Raw genomic sequence first — 19,968 nt, 5'->3', positions numbered from 1 at the left:
TGTATTGGGAAGATCCCCTGGAGAAGGAAATGGCAACCCACTACGGTATCTTTGCCTGGAAAATGTCCTGGACCGTGGAGCCTGGTGGGTTGCAGTCCATAGGGTCGCAAAGAGTTGGGCATGACTGAGCGACTAACACTTACTTACTTACTTAACAAAAACACCTTTATTTTTTGTCGTAAAAAACTGTTCTTTTCCCAAAATAATCATGATTAACTTACAAAAATGGGCATGAACTGGGCATCCTCAAAGCATTTCCCTTTAGTGGGAAACTTGGCTTCACAGAATACAAATATTGAAAGGTTAAAAAAATTTCTCTTTTGTTGTCATCATAAGACAAAACAGGATCTAGCGTAAGTCAAGGAAATCCATTCATACTTCAGGTCCTTCTCTGCCAGGAACCGGCGTTGTTATACTGTTTCCATTTCACAAAATTTGGTCTAATTTAGTAATTCTTCTTCCTTCTGGTCTCACTTCAAATTCAGGGATATCTTCCAGTACCAAACTGACAAAGTCATCCAATTCCAGTAGGGTGCCAACAATCTCCCTATCAGTCTTCATCAAAATGTGAATTCTTGATCCTACACACTTGTCCAGGAGCTCTACAGGGAGCAGCTGTGACGGGCTGATCTACTTGCAGCTACTCCTGATGGGGCCACCCAAAGTGGGAGGGGAAATCAGAGAGGAGCAGTCAGTGTGATCCCTCGGGGGTGCCCATCTTCCCCGGAACCCTCCCCATCTTCCCACCTGACATACTGCCTCCATATGGAAAGTACCCACCATAGCCAGAGTGTTCAAGGCGCACCAGGTGAGGGCCCCCAGCCTCCCTCCTGAGACCCAAATGGACCTCGCACACACGCTGGCTTCCTGCACATCCAATTAGCTGATTTGCACCTCGCTCCCACCTTGAAAGTATTCTTTACATATTTGGTGATACATAATGGGAATGCTAATGCTTTATCCTCTCAAAAATCCTCTGTGGAAGATGGGGCTGAAATTTTTCTCTGCACAAATTATCAAAATGAGGCTAACTTGACTGGGGGAATTTCCTGGGGTCCAACAGCTCACAGTTAGCAAAATCCTGGACGGAACCCAGATCGTCACATTTCCAGGAAGGAATTTTGCCTTCCTATCACATCCCACCCCACCTGTCCCTCTTGGAGATTTCAGAACACTCACATTACCGAAACCTAAAGTGAAGTGAAAGTCGCTCAGTCATGTCCAACTCTTTGCAATCCCTTGGACAAGGAATTCTCCAGGCCAGACATGAGTGGGTAGCCTTTCCCTTACTCCAGGGGATCTTCTCAACCCAGGGATTGAACCCAGGTCTCCCACTTTACAGGCAGATTCTTAACCAGCTAAGCCACCAGGGAAGTCAAAGAATACTGGAGTAGATAGCCTATCCTTTCTCCAGCAGATCTTCCTGACCCAGGAATCCAACCAGGGTCTCCTGCATTGCAGGCAGATTCTTTACCAACTGAGCTATCAGGGAAGCCCTATAGAACTGAAACAACTTATCATATATGAGGAAACAGACCCCTGCCATGGTGTGAAATGAAAGCTCAAAGGAGAGAGAGGGACATTTTCCCCTTGGAGACTATTTGGAAAATTAGACTACATTTGGGGAGAGTAGAGCAGGGTCAGAGTGGTGAACAGAGGTCCATAGGCAGAATCAGCAATTGCCTTCCCTAAGCTCATTCCAGAACTACCAAGCATTGATGTTAAGGTTTTACATAAATAGAAGCAGTCAAAGAAGAGTTACAATAACTCTTATGTAGCACAGGGCAGTTACAAATGTGTGATGTACTGTCACATTCATTGGACCGCATAAAGTCCCCACATGATGAATCCTGCAATTCTTATTTTTACAGTTGAGAAAACTGATGCTCAAAGATTCCTTGCCTAGAGACACAGAGCTGGTAAATTTCAATTACACTCCAGCCCTGGATGCTCGCTGCTAAGTTGGTGCTCTTTCCAAGTGGATCACAGCCACCTCCCAAATCCTGTTATGACTATAGAACTATAGCCTTGACGTGAGCTTTCTGTTACTTGAAATTAAAAAACAATCATAACAGATAGTTTCAAACAGCTCCCTCCTCAGAATAACAACCCATTGATGTAACGATGGACAGGGAAGCCTGGCGTGCTGCAGTCCATGGGGTTGCAAAGAGTCGGACACAACTTAGCTACTGAACAACAGATAACGGTATCTAGATATTAGGTGTTGGAGCTTCCCTGGTGGCTCAGAGAGTAGAGAATCTGCCTGCAATGCAGGAAACCCAGGTTCAATCCCTGGGTCAGGAAGATCCGCTAGAGAAGGGAATGGCAACCCACCCCAGTATTGTTGCCTGGAGAAATCCATAGACAGAGGAATCAGGCAGGTTTCTATTACACGGTCAGCTCTGTGTCTTTTGAGGGCTTAAGTTTGACTTTTGTGAGGTCAGAGATGTTCCTTAGAAAAGTAACAAAAGAGAGTTTTCGAGTCAGGATTTTAAACAGCATATGGTCTGATGGCTCGTTTTGTAGATGAAGGATAAAGGCACTGAAAGGTGCAGTCACTTCTCTAGACAACCCTCTCGGCCAACACACCCTGACCTCCGAACCCCAGGGCAGTAAGTTGTGTGGTCTCAGGTGATTCTGGGAATTAAAAAGATAACATGCACAAAGTTCCCAGTGCCCAGGCTGACATAGTGTGGATAACCAACAATGGCCCACTGCTTTTTATCAGTGACTCACAGTGTGGTATTGGGGGAGGGATGTAAGTAACTGACACTCCCCTATCAGTTATTAAAGGACAGAGACCTCACCCAGAGCGGAGAAGGAACCAGGCCCCTGAGCCTGACTCAGTAACCCAGCCACGACCATCTACAGAGATGCAGACTGACCCCGAGTCCCGCCTGATACCCAGGGTCCCTCGGGGGGTGCGCCAAGCACATCAGGTATCACAGATCATCCTCACAAGGACTCAGCCCTTGTCACCATGCGTGAGGTGACCAGGATTTCTGGAAGAAGCTGAGAAGCCCTGTTGCTGAAATTCTGAAAAACAGTGGGGCACAGGCTTCCCAGAACAGGCAGCCCCCCACCCCAGACAACAGCTTAGCATGGACGCCCCGGAGCTCAAGGACACCCGGGACTCACACTGCAGGAGACAAGGCCCAGCAGGCCCAGATGGGACACTTCTGAACATTCTCGGAAACATCTAGAAGTGATTCCATGGGGGCTGGAGGTCCTAGTGAGCCCGCAGGAGAAGAGCCCTGCAGTAAGTTACAGGGACCCCACGCCTACCAGGAGTTGCGGAAGCCCATAGAAACACGGACCCGAGGGGGCAAGGCCCAGCCCTGATCTAATAAACAGCAGCAGGAATGGAGCTTCTGTCTCCTAGGAGTGGGCCGGATACAGCTCAGAAAGAGGAGAAAGACTTCATCCAAGGGAAGCCCAGGCCACCAAAAGCAACTGTGATCATTTCCCATCTTATCGTAAACCAGCCCTACAGAAAGCTAACATAAGCACCCGCCTCCATGTCCCCAGCACGAAATGATCACAAGATAAATGTCAAGTGTCTTTCCCTGCTTCTCTTCCAAGAGTGAATCTCATCTGAAAATCAGTGGGACCACATACACTCAAGTGGATCCTCCAAAGAGCGGAGGCACTTATGTAGATTCAAAGGCTGGAGATGGACCCTTTGCTTGTTGGCTGAGCATTTCTCATTCTCCTTATTTATAAAGGGGAGGTAACACCACCCCTAGGCTACCTTCCCCATCTCACTGTGAAGATTAAATGAGATTGTGAAAAAGGAAAGGATTGTATCAGATGCCGAAGGGCTGAAAGGCCTTCATCATTCCTATTTGCCTAAGGCTTCTCTGAGGTTGGTGCACAGAGGCTGACAACACCCCTTCCCCCAGCCCTGCCTCCTCACAACATCGGGGTAGCCATCCCCTCTCTCTAACAGACACATTTTTTTAAGCAATAAATTCATGGGATTTATCTGATCACCACTTTGCTCAAGCAAATCGCTTTTCCAATCTAAATTCAGTAGCAGCTGCAGCAACTGTAAAATGACTTCCTCTTCTCAACACTTTGCTTCAGTGACGGGAGGAAAATGAGACAAACTGTAAGGTGTGTTCTGCATTTCACTCCATATTGTGTGAGTCCCAACACAGTAATCCTTTGCAATTATTTCCAGAGTCAGATGGAGCAGAGGTTGGGAAGAGGGAAGGGAGGAACAAAGCTGTTGCTGAGTTGTTCAGTTGCTCAGTCGTGTCCGACTCTCTGCAACCCCATGGACTGCAGCACGCCATGCCTCCCTGTCCATCACCAACTCCTGGAGTTTACTCAACCTCTTGTCCATTGAGTTGGTGATGCCATCCAACCATCTCATGCTCTGTCATCCCCTTCTCCTCCTGCCTTCAATCTTGCCAAACTGGGAGGCCAAAAATCAGAGGGTGGCTCAGGAGGCAGTAACCAACAGGAGGTAGAGGAAGACTGGCCTAGAGTCATAGGTCATATTGAGACTGTGCAGCTCAGAATGGGATTTGAACCCATGTTCTAGGACTCAAACCAGTCAAACCCAGACTGGGACTTGATTCCTGGTCATGAAGTTAAGATCCCAGGTGCCTCATGGTAAAAAAAACAATCAAAACATGAAACAGAAGTGATAATGCAAGAAATTCAATAAAGACTTATTAAAAATGGTCCATATCAAAAAGATCTTTTTATTTTTTTTTATTAGTTGGAGGCAAAAAGATCTTTTTAAAAAGGGGGGGGGGATTTATTTAGAGAGAAACACACTCCACAGACAGAGAGTGGGCCATCTCAGAAGGTGACAGACCCCAAAATATGTCATGGTTAGTTTTAGGGGGTTGGGTAATTTCAAAGGCTAAAGAACAGTAGGATTATTCCAAGGACCTTGGGGGAAGGTACAGAGATTTCCAGAAATTGAACCACTGCCCGTTCTTTGATCTTTGATAGTTGGCCTGGGAACTATCACAGCGCTGGTGGGTGTGTCACTTAGCTTATGCAAATGTATTACAAGGAGTATATAATGAGGTTCAAGGTCCACTGGAAGTCAAATCATCACATCTTGGACCTAGCTGGTTCTAACCAGTTTGCTGGCTTAAAACTCAACATTCAAAAAACAAAGATCATGACATCCAGTCCCGTCACTTCATGGCAAATAGATGGGGAAACAATGGAAAAAGTAAGAGACTTTATTTTCTTGTGCTCCAAAATCACTGAAAATGGTGACTGCAGCCATGAAATTAAAAGACACTTGCTCCTTGAAAAGCTATGACAAACCTAGGAAGCATATTAAAAAGCAGAGACATTACTCTGCCAGCAAAGGTCTGTATAGTCAAAGCTATGGTTTTTCCAGTAGTCATGTATGGATGTGAGAGTTGGACTATAAAGAAAGCTGAACACTGAAGAATTGGTGCTTTTGAAGGATGGTATTGGAGAAGACTCTTGAGAGTCCCTTGGACTGCGAGGAGATCAAACTAGTCAATCGTAAACGAAGTCAGTCCTGAATATTCATTGGAAAGACTGATGCCGAAGCTGAAGCTCCAATACTTTGGCCACCTGATGCAAAGAGCCAGCTCATTAGAAGAGACCTTGATGCTGGGAAAGATTGAGGGCAGGAGGAGAAGGGGACAACGGAGGATGAGATGACTGAATGGCATCACCGACTCAATGGACATGAGTTTGAGTAAACTCCGGGAGTTGATGATGGACAGGGAGGCCTGGTGTGCTGCAGTCCATGGGATCACAAAGAGTTGGACATGACTGAGCAACTGAACTGAACTGAACCAGTTTGTCATGCAACATGCAAGTTTCAGGTTCCCCATTGGCTCAGATGGTTAAGAATTCACTTGCAATGCAGGATATCTGGGTTTGATCTCCAGGTTGGGAAGATACCCTGGAGAAGGGAATGGCAACCGGTTCCACTATTCTTGCCTGGAAAATTCCATGGACAGAGCTGGTGGGTTACAGTCTATGATGTCGCAGTCGGATATGATTGAGCAACTAACACTTTCCCTTTTCACTTTTCATCATTATGTCATTCTTTAAAGGTTGTGCCCCACCCCCTACCCTCCTGTTTCAGTAGGGTCATAGGTCAGGGTGGCCATCGCCTGCCCCCCTTCCCCTCCCACATTAACCCCTTGCCACCTACTCTCCACATCCTCTCTCTCCCCTCTCAGCTCTTAAAGTCTACTCTTAGGTTCTAACAGAAGTCTGGGTATTCAGCATGGAGTCATCATTCTCCTCCCAGGTGGGGGCCTTAATGCCTGCAGAATACCTCAAAGAGATGCATCAGATTACTATGTATTTCCCTTGAAGGGGAACTAGAACTCTGTTTTTATCACAGCACTGTTGTTTCTTGACCACTTTTCTTTCCTTCATTCTTTCACTTCCCTAATTAGCAACTGCTTGAGTCCACTCTTTGGAACTCAGGGAATGTCACACACCAGAATGTGTGCTGGGGTGAAGGGGTCGAACGCAGAGACCCTTTTGTCCCCAGGAAGTTCCTTTGGGGTCCCATTCGGTTTCAATCCCCACTTGTATTTTTTATTAATTTTTTTTTTTTTTTAATTTTTGGCTGCACCTCAGGGCATCTTATTTTCCAGATCAGAGATCAAACCCATACCCCCTGCAGTGCAAGCTTGGAATCCTAACCACTGGACTGCCAGAGAAGTCCCTAGGTTACTATTATTAACACTATGCTGCCTTTTCTGACCAGACTGCATCCCTATTCCCATCCTCCACCTTCCCCACCTGCACTCAGAACAATCTGTACTCCACACCCCCCGCACCCCCCCAGCTCCAGCATCATCTTACCATTCTGTGTCCTGCTTACCTTCTACTGTACAACAAACCACCCCAAGACCAGGGGCTGAAAGTAATGACACCATTTATTTTGCTCAAGAATCTGCATTTAGATGGGCTTGGCAAGGGTGGCTTTTCTTGGCTCCTGTTGGCATCAGCTGAGGTGGCCTGGAAACTGGGATCTTAAGCCACATCCACTCACAGGCTCTGTGCTAGGTGCAGGCAAACAGCTGGGGCTGTTGCTGGGGCTCTGGGTCAGAACACGGACCCGTGGCCTCTGCAGGTGCCTTGGGCTTCCTCATGGAGGCTGAGTTCCAAGGGCAAGTGTCCCAACAGGAAAAGAGCCAAGTAGGAACCGTATCATCCTGAGTGACCTAGCCTTGGAAGACATACTGTTGCTTCCTCTGGCCTATTCACTGAGGCAGTCACAAAGTTCCTCCAAGCTCCAGGTCAGAGGAAATAGACTCCCCTTTCAATGGACCAGTATCAGATTCTAGAAAAGCATTTGGTTGTTTAGTCTCTAAGTTGTACCCAACTCTTTGCGACCTCACGGACTGTAGCCTGCCAGGCTCCTCTGGAGCATGAATACCGCTCCGGGCAAGAATACTGGATTGCTTTGCCATTTTCCTTCTCCTGGAGATCTTCTCAAGTCAGAGATCGAACCCGTGTCTCCTGCATTGGCAGGTGGATTCTTCACCACTGAGCCACTAGGGAAGCCTCCTGGAAAGCATGTGGGACCAGACGCAATACTGTACTAGCCAAGTCTTTTATTTTCTGTATTCCGATGCTTTGATAGAGCTGGGGCCTTGCTGCCTTTGGAGAGACTGCCCTCCCAGGGTTAACCAACTCCTAAGATAGTCAGCAACTTACCCACAAGTGCACTTTTCAAATACAAACCAGCCGATCCAGAGCCCACACCCCAACCATCCCCCTTATCAGCTCTCACGCTCCGGGCCACTCTGTACCTGCCCTACTCACCCCAGCACCCAGTACCAGACAACGAGGGACAGTCCCTGTGCCCCAGTGCCTGAAGGAACTATTCCAACTAGCCAGTCCTGGGCCTGTTTTTCCTGCCGTATGGTTCCTTCCCAGAGAAGCCACTAGAAAGGCCCTCACCCACATTTTCTCCCTCCCTCTGCTTCCTGATGACCTTGGTGCTCTCCCACACGTCCCCTTGTGGCAGCACCTGCCCTTCATCCTAAAATCTGTGAGGATAACAAGCTATCCTTTCCCTGGTAAAAGTCTCCCGATCTCTTGGCCTTACTACACCTCAAATTTTCTATTCGTATGCCGTGTGTGTTGTGTTTAGTCATTCAGTCATGTCCAACTCTTTGCGACCCCATGGACTGTAGCCCGCCAGGCTCCTCTGGCCATGGGAATTCTCCAACCAAGAACACTGGAGTGGGTTGCCATGCCCTCCTCCAGGGGATCTTCCCAACCCAGGGATCGAACCCAGGTCTCCCACATTACAGGCAGATTCTTTACCATCTGAGCCACCAGGGAAGCCCATTAATACATCATATTTTAGGAAAATACTGTGGCCATTTGGGAGAATTACAGTCTTCCACGCTCTGTATTCTACTTGATTATGAACTTGCCTTTCTTATCCTGACTTTGTGCACACAGAAAAACAGATCTTTTCTAACCTTTTTTTTTTAATCTCCTCATCCTCTGTGCCCAGTACATAGATGTTTGTTGACAGACTGCTGCTGCTGCTAAGTCGCTTCAGTCGTGTCTGACTCTGTGCGACCCCATAGACGGCAGCCCACCAGGCTCCCCCGTCCCTGGGATTCTCTAGGCAAGAACACGGGAGCGGGTTGCCATTTCCTTCTCTGGTTGACAGACTAGCTGATGGAATTTTTGACAGCCATACACCACCTTTGTCCTCCTTATTTAGCACCCAGTGAGAAAGAGCTCTGCACATACCTTGAACACACCCGGCCACGGTGCTTGCACACTCAGCCTGTTCTCTGCTCCGCCACGCCGAAGCACACACCCAAAACAGCCAGCTCCCCGTACCTCTGCTCTGCGAGGCTTCCTGGGGTAGAACCAGCCTCCTGTGAGTCTCAGGGGTGGGACAGGTGTGGAGCCAGAGTGGGACCCTTGAGGCGAGTCTCATCACCGGCAGGCTGCCCTGGCAGGCAGGGCGCTGGGAGAAGCTGGTCTCCGAGTCCCCTGCAGCTGTGCATGCCAACAGCTGGAGTGTCCCTCATCCAGGCCGCTCAGTCCCACTCTAACTTAGGGAAATTCCTCCAGGTGGTCCCCAAAGAACAGAGTCATGCTCCCAACTGCCCTCATCCTAGGAAAGTGGAGAAACCCAGGACAGTTTTGTCTCTAACAAAGATGCAACAAGAAAGCTAAAAAGCAGGGAAATGCTCCTCCATCCTCTGGGTTTGCAGTACCTTCTCCCATTCCTCCTATGAGGGCAAGGGTATCCCAAAACATCCGGTAGCTGCCCTCTCAAGCCCACGCAGTACAGCAAAGGAAGGGTACTTTCGTGAGGCTTACAGCAAGTGAGGAGGTCAGGAAAGATGCCCCACATCTCTTCCCCCTGCATGTCAGATGCTGGAATACTTCTGACAATTAACAAAATCTAACTTTATCCAAGGAGAGATGAGATGTACAATGCTAATACTCCTGAGAGAAACAGTAAGTTGGTTTAAGGTCAGTCGGCGCTTATTCCAACAAACAGCCCTTCTTTGTTAGCAGATTTGATTGAGAGGCAGAAGCAGAGAAGAAACTTGGGGGGGGGGGGCAGGTATGAAACGTGGAGGGGGGCATGTATGGAGAGTGGAGCAGGGATTCTATGTCTCCTTCCCCAGGAGGCTTCCTTCCTTCTGCCAAGACCTCGTCTCCTCGTCTTTTTCAGAATGCTGAGTAACTGTCAGAAAAGCCATTCCGTTCACATCCCCTACAGCCCCCAGATCCCTTTCTCCAAGTCATCCAACCCACCTGAGGTGTCTGGTCCTTGCTCAAAGTTTTCTGCAGAAAAATGGTTTTTTCATACATTGAGGGTACAATTTTTCTCAGCCAAATTTCAGGTTTTCAATGCAATATCATTCACACTAGCAAAGAGGTAAAAATCACTTGATTCCATCAACAGGTGACTGGATAAACAAAATAAACACACAGTGGAATATGATTCAGTCTCGAAAAGGAATGAAGTTCTGACACACATCACAACACGAACTTCAAAGACCTTATTCTAAGTAAAATCAGCCAGACACAAAAGGACAAAAATTATACGATTTTACTTCTATGAGGTGCCTAAAACAGGCAAATTTATGGAAACATTCTACAGCAGAATGTGGTTACTGGGGGCTGGGGGAGGGAGGAATGGGTAGTCATCGTTTAATGGGTATAGCGCTTCCGTTTAGAATGATGAAAAAGTTCAGGAAATGGACTGTGGTGGTGGTTGTACCGCCATGTGAATGAATGTATTTAACACCCCCGAACTGCATACCTTGTTGTTCAGCCGCCAAGTCATGTCTGACTCTGCAACCCCATGGACTGCAGCCCGCCAGGCTTCGCGTCTTTCACCATATTTGTATACCTAAAAGGGGCTAAAATTTAAATTTTAGGCTATGTATATTCTACCAAAAAAATTTTTTTTAATGTTAAACAATGACCACTATTTCCAGGCTCTCACATGTCTTTTGTTCTATCTTTGACCGAGTGCTCTATGTTGATTGATTGAGCAATGCCAAGCAGAGAAGAGTCATGTCCCGGAGCAAGGGGAGTCTGGTTAGGTGAAGCTTTTGACCCCATGGACAAGCCAGTTCTTAAGCCAAAAACAAAGGCCAGGCTGTTTCCACACTGCCCCAGTAACACACCTGGGCAGCCTCCACTCTGTTGCATCACCCCTTCCATAACCACCTTTCACCTGCAAACTCAAGTTCTAACTCCTTAGGCCAGAGTTCAACACCCTCCCATCTGGCCCCAGCCCAAATTTCCAACGTCCCCCTCACCAGCAACCTCTACAAACTACTCTGACCGTTTGGCCTATACCCCATTCTCCAAGCACACCTTGCAATTAGCGCTGCTGTATCTGCTGCCTGCCTTCAAAGTCCACCCTGAGCCCAACGCCTCAGGGGTCCCTCCTCAAGCTGGTCCTCTCCACTGAGACACAAGCCCTTCCCGAACTCAGGGCTCGCGGTATTCTTTGTCGGCATACTTCTCTTCATTGCTTAGTTATACAACAGATCTACCGGTGCTGGTGATTAGATTCTGAGATTAAGCTCTAAGGAACTTTAAGAGATTATTTCATTCGACTCCCTTAATAGGTAGCAGGAACACCAAGCCTGAGCAATGACTTGCCAGGGGCCTCAGCACTCATTAGCAGCAGAGGTGGGTGGAGAATTCCTGCCCTGGTATCGACTCCATCCTGTCTCCTCCATAGCACCACACAGCCTCTCAGAACTCTTTTAAACGTGTCAGCCTTATTGTCCCCAGCAGGGTTTTGAAGCTCCATCCAGGCAGGCAAGGACCACACCCCATGCCGTTGGCATCCTCACAACACCCAGCACAGTCTTAATAATAAGTTCATGTTGAAACCAAAAAGGTGTTTCTAGGTCAGCCCCTTAACTGCTCTGGCCTAAAATTCCTCTTAACGGTTTCTTAAGAATGCGATCTTTTTCTCCTCTTCCAGTTTGGAATATCTTCCTTATGAGTTCTCTGGGAGTGAGTTAGACAAACCAAAACAAAAGCAGGTGGATAACACAGTTGAAGAAACTTAGCCAGTTTTTGCAGCCTCAGATATACAATTCAGGTTACTTCTTGGCCTGAATTGTGGGCCCACCGTAAGTTGAACCAGACAGACTTGCTCTAATTTTATCTCCACTTTGCAGGCAGACAGCATCCCTGGATTGGTTCACTTCATTTATTTCCTAGACCATTACCCCATTGCTCTTGCTGTCTCGGCTATGTGGGCGTTCTCTCAGTTGGAACATCCAGAATCTTCATACAGCTCTTAGAAAGGAAAAAGAAAAAGAACGGGAAAACACAGCTTCACCCCACTCACAACAGAGACAGAAGCCTCCTGGCAGGCCCGGCATTATCTACTTAGGGGGTGATTTTGCAGACATCCCGTCACCTCGGACAAGGCCAGCTCTCTTCCCGCAGGTGAGCTCCTCTTCCTGAGAGTCCATCCCCTGCCCCAGTCCAGAGGAAGCCATCAGGGCCGGACATGAACTGCTTCACCACAGACCACAAAACCCAAAGCAGGGATGGGGGCCTTCTGCTGGCCCCCCAGCACTGGGGTTAGATGGTGAGGGGGAGAGAAAGGAGACCTGGGGAGCGTTCTGAGCACTGAGTAACTTCAGGGAGGGAAGATGAAGGAGAGAGACCCAGGGCCATAATTACAGAAGCCTCGTGCAAAATTTAATTAAAACTTGGGCGGAAACGCACATCAGAAACAAGTGTCATTCATCACCTTAAAACACCGGCGAAGGTAAACACAGCCACAAACTCCGACAAAGAAAGGGAGGAGGCAGGGAAAGGGGGTGATAACTCTAGATATCAAGCAAATCAAATTACCCTCAGGGCCCGGCCAGACACAGGCATTAATCACCGGCTATCCAGGCTGCACACCTGTACAGGAAGGCAAACCTGGCAGCTCCAAATGACTCCGGCCGACGGAGCAGGCAGGCGGCTGCCCTGGGCTGGACCAGGCTGGATGGACTGGAGGGGCAGGGAGGTAGAGCTAGGGGAGCCTGATCCGGAGTGAGCGTATGGCTGCCGGTCCCCCCAAACATGCCCCCGCCCCCCACCAGCTCTCCCTGAGCCAGGCGGAAGGAGGCGCAGGAGCAGAACTGGGTTCCGGCAGGTGAGCACAGTTCCCAGCTCTCTTCCCAATTTCCCTCCCACTGCTCCCGTTTCTCTGCACAACTTCCTCCAACCTTGCCCTGGGAGAGAGCAGGCTTCAGGGTGAGTGTTAAGGATTGTGAGACAGAAGGTCAGTTCCTAAATCCTTGCTGTGGCCCAGTTTTCTCCTGTCTTGAAATTCAAAGCGGAGGGAGAAAGGAGAGGAGGAGGGTGGGGGAATAAGGTCTGGGGTGGGGTAGGGAGGGGACCAAGTGAGCCTCTGACTTTGTTTCCTGGCCTTGATCCACCCCCAAGTGAGTCCCCAGGGCTGCTCCCAAGCTGAACCTCCGCACAAAGAGGGGCTGGAAAACAGCTCAGCCATCCGGGCTGGGAGCTATTTGCACTTGATGAGAAATTTCAAGTGGGAACCATCTGAGTCTGTGCTTATGTGAATGCGAGCGTGCATTTAGAAGGAACAAATGATTTATTAGCGGGGCCTCCACAAAGTCTCCTTCCAAAAGGGAAGGAGCGTCCCCCCACCCCTTCCCCCACTCCCTTATCATTAAAACCTTGGAGGGGTAGAATCCATTTGGGCTCTTAAGCCAGCCTGCAAGGGAGTCACAGCTAATCAGGCAGCCAGCTCCGCTCCTCCAGCCTTTCTCTGAGTACAACAATATGTATAAACTGGCAAAATGGACTGCAGGCCACTTTGATGTTAAACAAAGAGGGAAAACTCCAAGACGGCTAAAAACTGTATTCCCGTTTAACCCCTCCGTGTCCTTTCTACAGAGCAAATTTAAAACTCGTACAGCCAAAGAAGGAACCATGATCATTTCAGACAGACCCAAATGTTTCCTGGAAGAGAGAATGGCCAGTCTCACCCTCTGAATTACTTACTCTGACTGTAAGAGATTGTCCTTTGAGCGGTTTGGGGGCCTGGTGTCCTAGGACCTCTGCATACACCATCTCAGTTCTTGCGACACCTCTGTGTGAACTGTACCATCCCATTTTGAAGACGCAGAGACAGAGCAGTTAAGGGACACGCCTCTGAGGTCTCAGCCTGTAACAAGGCTTCACACCCTGGTCTCTAGAGTTCCAGAACCCTCCTGGAACACAAAGCTTGGGATGTTTCTCATTCTCCTGGGTGAACTCCCTTTTCCTAGGAATGAGGTGGCTTGCATAAGTAAACTTTTCGGATATGCAAAACCTATCCCTTTAGAGACAACAACTCTTTTTAAGTTTTTAAATCGTTTGAAAGATAATTTTTCTAATTGTATGCCCCATGGCTTACAAAAGAGAAAATTCCTAGGGAATGTACAAAAAGAAATGATTCCTAGCCGGCATGGATTCCAGGCATTAGGTCTCTCAGAGATGCCAAGGAAGGGATATTACTATGAGCCAAGAGGGTGACCTCCTGATGAGGAGGGGAGGCAGGGTGTGAGCCAGGGACAGCCTCGCCCCTAAGGAACAAAAGTGAGCACCAGGAAGATTTTCTGAAGTGGAGTCAGAAAACCAGCCATGGATCAAGAAGTAAGAACCTTTTAAGAAGATCCTGACATCTAAATTGTCCTAGTCTTTCTTGCTAATAACCTCTAAAACAAAACAATTTTTTTTAAATGAAAATGTGTGTGAGTGAAAATGTTAACAGTGATGACACTTGAGCGATCTTATTAGCCTCCTTCTTCTCCCTTTTTGCTCTAAGGCTCCATTTTAACTTATATCAAAGCCTTGTACCCAAAGAGCCTGTGGAAGGAAAGACAACATCTGACTCCCATGCAATGTCACTGGGATCAAGGATGTTATTTTGTTGTGTTCAAACTCTGTGTCCTTAAGTGTGGACTATGGGGAGGCTTTGGACCAGGAGGAACCAGCTTAGAATCCTAGCTCTGCCACTTACTAGCAGAGTCAGCCAGGACTCTTAACCTTCCAGCTTTAGATTCTTCACCTGTAACATGGGACTAATATGACCTACTTGTGGGATGGTAATGAGAGTCAGTCCTTCATGGAGAGCCCTTTTCATTTCAGTTCAGTTCAGTCGCTCAGTCGTGTCCAACTCTTTGAGACCCCATGGACTGCAGCACTCCTGGCTTCCCTGTCCATCATCAACTCCTGGAGCTCACTCAAACTCATGTCCATCAAGTCGGTGATGCCATCCAATCATCCTCTGTCGTCCCCTTCTCCTCCCACCTTCAATCTTTCCCAGCATCAGGGTCTTTTCAAATGAGTTAGTTCTTCGCATTTAGGGAAAGAATATACTAAATGAACAGATGCGTTCACGAGAGCAACCTTTTTGCCTACCTTTACAAACAGAGCATCTTCATCTCCTACCCTCTCACATTGTCAAGTTAGACTTTGTGCTTAGCCGTGTCTGAGTCTGCAATCCCATTGACTGTAGCCCCCCAGGCTCCTCTGTCCATGGGATTCTTGAGGCAAGAATACTGGAACAGTTGCCATTTCCTACTCCAGGGAATCTTCCTGACCCAGGGACTGAACCTGCGTTTCTTGTCTTATCTCACTTTGTTAATAGAATAGCGTCATAAGGTTGGCATTATTAACCCCACTTTACAGAAAGTTTCGACAACACCCCGTAGTCACAGAACTAACAGGTGGCATAAATAAGATTCATATCCAGATCTTACTGATGCCAAAATCCCTTCTTTATACACCGTTTCATGTTGCTACCTATTTCTGTAATCAACTCAGATCCTAGATTTGTATTAATAGTACCCAGAACATTATTTAAGGCTGGACAATTCCAAGGAAGTTTTTCAACGGTTTATGACCCATGGATGAGTGATTCTGAATATTACTGGCGAAAGGCAATTTCTTCCTCCATCTGTCTTCCTCTTTCTGGTTCTGTCTCTTTCTATGCCTCTCCCCTCCCCCTCACTTGATAGTATTCTCATCAATATAAAGATAAGATTATAAACCCAAGATGTTAGTCCAAACAGTTGTTGTTTTTTTTTTTTTTTTCTATTGACTGTATGAGAAAGAGAGAGAGTTTGTGTGAGAGAATGAGAGTGAGACAGAGATTACAAAGACATATCCTTTCACTTCTGTTTACCATGGAATCTATATCAAAAGCCATTTATCCTAAGGCCACGATCATATTCTCAGTGTTCCGCAGGCACTTTAGCCTGTTCCCCAGCCAGTGCTGAGAGCCTGGGTCATGATGGGGATTAGCGATGCCCTCAGACCTCAGGACAGGCAGGCGGAGCCATGGAGCCAGAGTCGTGAGCTGTGTCACCTCCAGCCATGGCCCTTACCAAAGCTATCACTTCTGACTGAGTCCCTCCAAAAGAGAAAGCTCGGAAATCTCTATGGGTCTTAAGAGAGGAGGGAAACCTCAGGCAGAAAAATCATTTGACAGAGGAATCTGAAACACTCTCCCCAAAATCTAAAATGTCCATAGAGGTCACTGGTGCTTAATCTTCTGGGAAAAATATGGGATAGAAGAAAAGCCCAAAATCGAGACCTGGAATGTCACTAAACTCTCTCTGTGTCCCTCCCCATTCTGAGTTGGACCTAACACTTTCTTTAAAAACAAAAAAAGGTGGGGGCGGGGGGAGGGCTATTAATGCTACTGCTCAGCTTTCTGTGGGATTTGTTTTTTATTCATTTGGCTCTGCCTGATCTTTAGCTGTGGCACACAGTATTCTTGCTCTCCATTGACGCACATGGGAAATTTTGTGCGATAAGTCGCTTCAATCATGGTATCCGACTCTGTGCAACACCATGGACTGCATAGCTCACCACCAGGCTCCTCTATTCATGGGGATTCTCCAGGCAAGAATGCTGGAGTGGGGCGCCATTTCCTGTTCCAGGGCATCTTCCCGACCCAGGGATCAAACCTGAGTCTCTTATGTCTCCATCGTTGGCAGGCAGGTTCTTTACCACTAGTGCCAGCTGGGAAGCCTGCGGTATGTGGGATCTAGCGTCCCAACCAGAGATAAAACCCAGGCACCCTGCATTGGCAGTGGGGAGTCTCAGTCACTGGACCACCAGGGAAGTCCTTGGACCTGACACTTTCTAACGTCCTCCGTTACCCTGATTTCCTGCTGAAAACACCCCTTCATGGTACAGGGGCAGCTCAAGGAGAGAGCACACAGCGCTGGCAGCACAAAGAGTCGGCTGTTTTCATCTTTAAGTCACTCAGTGGGAAGCCAGCCACCTTCATGGAACCACAGCTGGACCCACAGTTGCCACGAAGAATGTCTGGCGTTGGATTCGGCCTGAGTCTCAGCCTGCCCCACACATATTTTATTTTCCACCACTCCCCCCACCACCAACACCAGACGTGGTGTGCTTGACGATGCTCCGGCTAACACAGGTCCGCTGGGAGCTGCAACATCTTATCTCCTTCTGCGCAGACTCCCGGGCCTTCCCAGAGAAGGGCTGCTCCAGGGGGAATAAGAACAAGATATGACTTGCTATTTTGTCTTCAAGCCACAAATATCTCATTTGAACGACCATTTCTACCATAAGCAGCTTACCCAACTCTCTGGACTTCCGTTTCCTCTGTGCTAAAATAGAAACGACATCCATCTCAAAGGGCAGTTGTGCCAATTAAATGAGAAGACCTCAGTGTCACGTTTGACACAGAATCACAGGTCAGTCAGCTCCTTCCCTTCAGGCTTTGGCCAGAGTCTTCTCCACAGGTGATATGGCGTGAGGAGTTCCCTGATGCCCGAAGACCAGCAGGTGAAGGGTCCAGCCAAGGTCACAAGCTTTTCCCAAAATGGGATTAGGAGCAGAGATAAGACACTTCAGCAAGAGAGGAGTGAAGCTACACATTGAACAACTAAGCCTTCAGCTCTTAGGCAATGGGGACTCGTGAATGCTAGTCTAATGGCCTTGACATATATATTTTTTAATTTCATAAATTAAAATGAGATCAACAGCATCTGAGCTAGCCCCACATATGCCAATAAATAATTCACTTCATGGTGGATATATGTCCCTAGGACTTCAGTGTAGACAACAAAGAATAGAGAATACATAAAAACTGCAAAATGGGCTGACATGAGCTGTTTTAGCTCTGTCCATATGTGCTTGAGTCTCCCTAAGGCACTAAAACTAATGCTTTAACTACATATGTGTCACGGAGGACAAAGATGGTCCTTCTCTTCAATCTAGTCTATCTCTGGGAATTTGTCACAAGGCAATTATTCAATGGCTCACACTAGAAACCTGAACATCACTGGTTTAGAACACTGCTATAGACAAGAAATAGAGATACAGTGAACCTCGGTCTAGCCACTCGTGTTGTTTTCTGAAATTCATATCATAAGAAATGCCTACTATATAACGTTAAATGAAAAAGGGACCAAATGTTAAATATGAATCTTGTTACAACTCTTTTTAAAATAAACAGACTAAAAAAATAAAAATATTAGAAGGAACTATGCCAGATGTCAATACTGATTTTCTTTGGGTGGTAGATCTTTTAAAATACTTTTCTTCTTTCAACTTTTGCTGAATTTTTTAAAACTGCAATATTATTTACCTAAGGAAAGTGCACAGATTTTAAGGGTGTAGTCAATGAGTTTTGACAAATATATACAACATTTTACTTATGCAAATATATTAAAATATAATATTTATATTATAAATATTTTATAGATACAAATATATACACTGTTTTTTAAATTTATTTATTTTTAATTGGAAGATAATTGTTTTACAATATTGTGTTGGTTTCTGCCATACATCAACATGAGCTCCTTTCTTATTAATCTATTTCTCTGCCTAGCAACCACCACTCTTCTGATTTCTATCTCCTTAAACTAGCTTTGCCTGTTTTTGAACTTTATATAAATGAGATCAAGTGTGTCATCTCTTGCAAATGTCTTCTTTGACTCCAAATGGCCTTTTTCAGATTCCTCCAAGTTGTTGGATTCCTTTTTATTCACTGCATAGTATTCCAAGTAATGGATATATCACATTTTGTTTTTCCTTTTCCCTGTTGGTTGACATTTGGGTTTTTTCCAATTTTTTGCTCTTAGGAACTAAGCTGCAGTGAACATTTTTGTAGACTTATGCTTTTATTTCTTTTGAGTAAATCTCTACAAGAGGAAGAGAAAAATTGCTTGGTTCTGTATATAAATAGAAACCGCCAACAGTTTTCCAGACCAGTTGTACCATTTTGTATTCCCATCAGCAAAGTACGAAAGTTCCAATTGTTTCACATATTCTCCAGCATTTACTGTTATTGTCTTTTCATTTGTTTCCGTTCTGGCAGATGCATGGTGGCTTTGATTTCTCACTGACCTCAATTTCTCTTTCCCTGACGACTAACAATGCCAGGCACATCTTCATGTCCTTATTCGCCGTTGCTGACCCTTCTTCTGTGAAGTGTCTGTGCTCTCTTCTCTCTTCTTTACTCTTGAGTCCCACTGACCAGGCCTGGTCCCCTACCACCTCCAGGGCATCAGCCCAACTGGACCCAGTGAAAGGCATCAGGGGTGGACATCCAAAAGAAAGCCAAGAGCTATTACCAAAACGTAGGGTGAATGGATCAGGGTGCTCACATGGAACAAATACCCATGACATTCTACTTCTCCCCCAAGCCTCCATTCTGCTTAATTTTGGTCTGTCAAAATGCCACCCATCCTTCAAGCCCCGACCTAATCTCTGCATCCTCCAGGAACTTTTCCTGACCCCATCTTGCCTTTCCTGCACCATAGAAGTTTGTTTTACTGTCTTTTGTGGCTATTCTCTTACTCTGCAATTTAGTATCAGCGTTTATGAACTTGGATCTCATTTGTCCTACCACCTAATAACTTACATGCATTGGGCTTTTCAGTTTGCTTCTGACATGCTTTCACACCGCCTTAAGGTTTTTGTTGTTTTTTTTTAAAGCGGGGAAGGAGCTGTTTAGGGAAGTAAGGAGCTAGAAGCCCCCAGGAAGAGTGAGCATCAGGGCACAAGCGTCCATCAGGAGGTTTGTATGTGCACTTTGCTGGTGTGCAAAAGCTTGGGGAGGGGGAGAGGGGGAGGGGAAGAGCTGAAAAAGAGGTTAAAAATGGTGAAGACGAATCACGGCATTTATTTCTAAATGACGACTCTTTATCTTCTGACCCCAGGCCTATTTGTTGACAAGCCCTTCTGTCAAAACGTGTTGGTCAAGGGGAGGCAGGCCCGGTGCTCCGGCGGTGCGCGAGGAGGCCTTGATCTTGTCTCTGCCGGAATCCAGGCGGCCCCCCCAACCCCGGCCCCCTCCGTCACCAATCAGCCTCCTAATGGACAGCAGGCCCCTCTGGGGATGGGATTTGACAAGGCTTGTCAGAGCTGTCAGGCTTTCTCATTCTCCCGTGCCTGCCCTGGGAGAGGAACAGCTCTGTAGGC

General features: G+C 47.0%; 1 pseudogene; it reads right to left on the bottom strand.

The window, feature by feature from the left end:
* Positions 1-372: 372 nt before the first annotated feature.
* Positions 373-9,716, bottom strand: LOC136151871 (U6 snRNA-associated Sm-like protein LSm5; annotated as a pseudogene).
* Positions 9,717-19,968: the final 10,252 nt, after the last annotated feature.

Source organism: Muntiacus reevesi, chromosome 20 (assembly GCF_963930625.1).
Source record: "Muntiacus reevesi chromosome 20, mMunRee1.1, whole genome shotgun sequence".
Taxonomy (NCBI): Eukaryota; Metazoa; Chordata; class Mammalia; order Artiodactyla; family Cervidae; genus Muntiacus; species Muntiacus reevesi.
The sequence above is the reverse complement of the archived record's forward strand: the minus strand, read 5'-3'. Positions and strand labels throughout refer to the sequence as shown.